The sequence below is a fragment of the Urocitellus parryii genome, unplaced genomic scaffold (genome assembly GCF_045843805.1).
Source record: "Urocitellus parryii isolate mUroPar1 unplaced genomic scaffold, mUroPar1.hap1 Scaffold_163, whole genome shotgun sequence".
Taxonomy (NCBI): domain Eukaryota; kingdom Metazoa; phylum Chordata; class Mammalia; order Rodentia; family Sciuridae; genus Urocitellus; species Urocitellus parryii.
Genome location: NW_027552143.1, coordinates 244507 through 250349, shown reverse-complemented (window position 1 = coordinate 250349; position 5843 = coordinate 244507). Strand labels below are relative to the sequence as shown.

Genomic DNA, 5843 nt, shown 5'->3' with positions numbered 1-5843 from the left:
GCAGACTCCCACCCACTGCTGTCCACAGGCATTGGCTGGACAGTGAGGAGGACAAGCAGGGCAGTGGGTGGGGGAGGGCAATGGGCACACAGCAGGAAGCCCCTGCCCTCCTGAGACCCTGTTCCCTCCTCTCCTGCTCAGTCTGTAGCCCCCTAATCTCACAGAGATGAAAGAGAAGAACTAGTCCTGAGAACAAAGGGGGGGGCTCTTCTCCTGGATGTGGGGAACCCCATCCTCAGCCCTGGGCTCTGTTCAGTCATCAATGAGGGCTTCTCCTTCAGGGCTGGGAGGTGAACCTGGGCCTCTTGCACGCTGGGCACTTTCCTTCCACTCTGAGACCCTCCCAGGTGCAGGGAGGATGGGCTTGGAGGAGAGTGGGCTCAGGAGGGTGGGCTCCTCCTCTGACAGCCTTCCAGATTCCATGAAACCACCTGCTCTCCTCTCACAGGTAAAGCTCCACTTGGGTTCAAGACAGGGACACATCTCAGGAGCACAGAGGACCTGGGCAGCCTGACCTCAGCCTCTCCAGATATCAGAAGAACCTCACTCACATGCAAATCCCTCCTCCTGCTCTGGGTTCAAATGTCCTCTGGGCTGTGGGAGCTCCCAGCTGTCTGCTCAGACAGGGCTGAGGTCTCTGGGAAGGCAGGTGTAGTCTAGAAGATGAGGCTGCTGGGTCTTGTCCTGTGCCTGGTCACAGCTCCCCAAGGTGAGTGTCCCCAGTGTCAGACCTGTGTCCATGGGGAGGTTGTGACTGCCAGTGACTGACAGGGTGTGACTCTCTTTGTCCCCAGGTGTTCTCTGCCAGGTTCAGCTGCAGGAGTCAGAACCTGGCCTGGTGAAGCCCTCGCAGACTCTGTCCCTTACCTTTGCTGTCTCTGGATTCTCCATCACCAGTGGTTACTGTTGGGACTGGATTTGTCAGTCCCCAGGGAAGGGGCTAGAGTGGATAGGACGCATATGGTATGATGGTAGCACTTACTACAGCCCATCCCTCAAGAGCGGAGTGTCCATGTCCAGAGACACGTCCAAGAACCAGTTCTCCCACCAGCTGAGCTCCCTGACACAGCCACCTATTACTGTGCCAGAGACAATATGAGGGGTATTCAGTGTGAGCCCAGACACTAACCTCCTACAGGGTGCCCAGGGCCAGCAGGGGGCGCTCAGCACACAGGAGCTCAGGTGCCAACTTCAGAGCAGCAGAGGAGAGTGGATGGTTTCTCTCCAGGTGATCAGTGACTCCCTGGATCCCATCATGGAGAATCTGGAGGTCTCTTCTGCCTCAGATCATCCCATGCTGTTGTCTTATGGAGTCAGTAGTGTCTTTCTCCACCTACCTCAGGTCAGAATTTTAAAAGCTTTCCTGGCTTCCTTCTTGATGTGGTTTTGTCATCAGAGGTGACAAGAGTTAAGGGAACATAGGCAAAGGCTGGGGCCTTATTTCTCCCTTAAGGAACTTCCTCAAAAGGCAGCTCCATCGGTTTCCTCAGGAGAGTCCTCCCTGTTCTGGGTCCCATTCTAAACTTGTTTTTCTTGTTTCTTCATAGGGGCAAAAAAAATCTTAGCCTGGCATTTTGAAACACATTTAGCGGCTGGACTGTCACAGTTAAAAACTCTTTTGGGTCACCTCCAATAGTTGGAAGTGATTCTGTAACCCTTTAGGTTTTTGGAGGTTTTGTTGTTGCTGCTGTGAGTATCTAGGGCTGAGAGACAAAAGCCAAGTTTCCTAGAGAAAAGGATACTTTACATATCTTTGAAAGGATGATCCTAAAAACTCTCTACTTCTAAGCTGCCCTCTGTAGGAACTGAATGTCTACTCTGCTCTCCACCTGGCCCACTTTCTAAATGAAGGCAATCTCCACATGCTTTATGACCTTTGTATTTACTCCTATCTTGATGTCTTTAGCCTTGAAGGGGGAGGATTACCAGTGTCAGATGGACACTCCTTAAATGTTTACCATGTCTGTGTACACAGCTGAGCCAGAGTCTGACCCAAAGTTTGAGGCAGAAAGGAGACTGATACAAAACAAAGGCAAAGATGCTGAGATTTTATTCTGCTTTTAGTTATCTCCCTGGACTTCTGCAGGCTTTGGTGAAATTAGTGCTTTTAAGCCATAAGAGCTTCTTAGTCCCTATTGCAAAAGTTCAGCTGACCCCCAAGAGAGGTATTACCTGGAACAAAGCCAAGAAGTATAAATTTAAAGAAGTATTAGTTCCTTTGGAATTACTGTGTCTTTAAATTATGATAAGGAAGATTAAGTTAGGTGTAAATAGAATTTGTTCATTGCTTCTGTTAAGTTGTTTTTTGTATTGTTTTATTTATTTATTTTTTGGTGGGGAGAGGTACTGGGATTCAAGCCAAGGCCAATTTAATACTAAGCCACATACTTATCTATTTTTATTTATTTGTTTGTTTGTTTTGAGAAGGAGCCTCACTAAATTGCTGAGGATACTGGCCTTGAACTTGTGATTCTCCTGTTTCTCCCAAACTGCTGGGATTACAGTTGAGCACCACTGTGCCCAGCTTCTATTAGCAATTTAAAGCATGGAAATGTTTCAGACAAGCAGTTTTAAAATTTTGCTTCCATCAGATTATTTTTATTATTTTGCTCCCATGGAGTTTGATAAACATTGTTGAGGAATATCAGTTTCTCTTACTTATATCAAGATGAACCAAGGAAAAACATTTTCTGTGCCTAAAATCACAGAGAAATGTACATGGTCATAGCCATAAATAACAAAGTGTTAGAACCTTAAGGGACAAGAACTCAGTGGGGTTGAGTCTAGAACAGCCATTATTTTAATACATGTCACTCCTTAATCTCATTTGTACACTAAGAAAAGAGATTTTTCTATGCAATTTTGGAAAACTTGTGCTATGATGCTTTTGCTTTTAGTTTTGTTTTGTTTGTTTGCTTGTTTGTTCTGGTACAAGAGACTGAACCCAGGGGCACTAAATATGGACCACATCCACAGTCCTTTTTAGTTTTTGAGACAAGATCTTGCAAAATTGCGTAGGACTTTTCTAAATTGCTGAGGCTGACTTTAAACTCATGTTCCTACTGCCTCAATCTCTGGAGCTGCTGGAATTACAGATGTGTGCCACCAGTAGGAATATTGTGCTGTGTTCTTAAGGTAAGCATATGCTTTGTCCTTTATTATCTTACATTGTAAATAACTGAAGATTGATACTAGAAGATACTACAAATAGAAAAGTAAACATAATATGGTTAGAATTATGCTATTTTTAAAATGTGTAACTCTTAAATAATATATATTTTTACATACTTTTCACACACATAATTACCAGTGCAATTGATCAAAATTTGATTAGAAATGCAGCCATCTGAAATTCAAACATACTAGTGACGTTCGAGTTTTTATGATACACTGTGGCAAAATGATTGGGAAAACAAGGCAAAACTGTTAACTACTTAAATTCTTCTTCAAACTGCAGGTTAGTATTGGAGTTTATGTGTGTGTGTGTGTGTGTGTGTGTGTGTGTGTGTGTATGTATTTACTTATCATATTTTATCTATAATAAACCACAGATATCTTTCACTAAATGTTTGGCTTTAACTGTTTTGTTTTTCCTCCTGGACCTAAGTTACCCACAAACATATTAACAAAGTCTCTTAAGAAACTTGCCACCCTTATGGAATACCGAGTTCATTCTAGATGCATTAGAGAAATCATATTAATGGTACGCTCCTGATGTAAAAGAATCATTCATCCTGACAAAGGTAATACATTTGTAGTAGTTTAGGGTACATTTCAACGACCAATTTCCTACTGAAATTATGTCCAATGATACACCCATTTAAGTAGGAAATCTTCAATGTTACTTTACTTGTAGCCTCATTAGGCACCACGAAAAAACTGGAAAGTCTAAGGTATATCTTGACATTGTAAATATTACTTAACCCTATTCACAAAACTTCAGATGCTTTGTTTTTTTGTGTCCTGAATATATTCACAATTTATTAAGTCTCAAATAAAATTTGAATTTAGCATCAACATGTCTTGGAAAATGAGTGTGACCCTTCCTTCTTTCATTTCATGGGGTTTATACCTAGCAGGGGAAATTTTGGAAATAATGTGTTGGTTTGGAAATCTGTGCCAAGTTTTATTTCATGCTGTGTAGAAGTTAGGGGATGCAACACAAATGTTCACAATGAGTTTGGTTTGCATTATTTTATTATCATGAGGATTGCTCTCCTAACCATAGGAGAGTAATAAAGACTATGTTGCTGAATACCAATAATCACTGTGTGGCTTCATCTAGGTCATGCATGATACTCCTATTATTGTTCCCATGTTTGAGTGTATTTAGACTCATGAAGACATAGGTAGGAAGCATGTGTTTTCTGGAAAGCTTCTTAGAGATGAGAAGTAGGCAATAAATGCAAAAAAGAAATGTGTAAGGAAACTAAGGCAAACTATGAAGATCCTTCCAAAAGTTTTCAAATCTAGATTCAGATTCAGAACTATATCTGCTGGCCCTACCTAGTGACTCTGTGTTCAAGTAATGTACATGTTTTGCTTTCTGGTGATGGTTCTCATACTTTGAAGGCAGAATCTTATCTTCAATATAAAGAAATACAAGCTTCCAGACAATCATTTTGAGGATATCAGTGAATATGAGAGAATGAACAATGAGAAGAGACAGCCTGAGGAAGACAGACAAGAGAGTCTGAGAGAAATCTGGTGTGGGGCAATCTCATTGATGATCACCACTCTTTTTTTCTCAAATTTCCTTCAATTATTCAGATGGGTAAGGGAGGAGGGAAAGTGGGTGCTCTTTGGAGTTTCTTAAATACTGAAGTCAGCAGTATTTGTCTTCCAGCTATCTCAGAAACTGAAGTAAGGTAGCGTGATTAAATTTGAATGACACTGACTGACACTGTCTCTGAATTCCTTGGCAGGTGATCCTGTAATTCAGCTACAGAATTTGTGGCACTCTGTCAGTATAGCTGTGTGGAAACATTCCCTGAATTTTTCTCCTACACAGCTCAGGGTTATGAATGGCTTCAAGTGAGCTCTGCAGAGGAAATGAAGAGGAAGCCATGTTCGCCTAGGGAGAACAAGAAGCTTCCCTGTCCCAAGCCTGAAGCCTCTCTAGCACCTGCCAGATATCTGTCTTATGTGACCCAGGCATAAGGCAGGGGCTGAATTTTGGAAGTCCCATGTTTCACTAAACGTGGAGACCTAGAGGTGGATTTCCAGTACCTTTTGTTGTGTTCTGGTTTGTCTTTGTTTTCTCCTCCTTCTTGTCTGTTTCCTCCTTCACTTCATGATTGGCAGACTTCAGTCCAACACTGAAGTAACAGCCTCACACAGACTATTTAGCCAACTCCCATATGAGTGTGCTCAAATTCTATAAATAATCACTTATTCTCTATCATTCTTAGTATTTTTGTTTCTGAAGGAAAACTCTTCAGTGATGCAGGATTAGTCCCAATTTTTTTTTCTTTCTAAGGACAAATATATGAAGAGCACATGTCTTGGCATAGAAAACTATACCTTATCTCTAAGAACCAAAACATCACATAGTCATTTATTTGAAAAGGCAAATGGGTGAAGGGAAGAAAAAGCAGACTATCTACAACAGGACTTGACAAAGGAAAGTCTACAAGTCTGACCCACTGTCTTTTAAATAAAGTTTTATTGGAACACAGCCATGCCCTTTGTTCACCTATTTTCTATGACTGATTTCATGCTCTAATGGCAGAGTTGTATAGTTCAAGAGAAACTGGATAACCCACAAAGTCTAAAATATATTATCTGGCTCTTTACAGAGAGATTTTTTTTCCTATTCCTATTATAGACCTTAAAGAGAGAAT

General features: G+C 41.6%; 1 pseudogene; it reads left to right on the top strand.

Moving 5' to 3' along the window:
- The first annotated feature begins 663 nt into the window (after positions 1-663).
- On the top strand, positions 664-1099 carry LOC144251715 (immunoglobulin heavy variable 4-38-2 pseudogene; annotated as a pseudogene).
- Positions 1100-5843: the final 4744 nt, after the last annotated feature.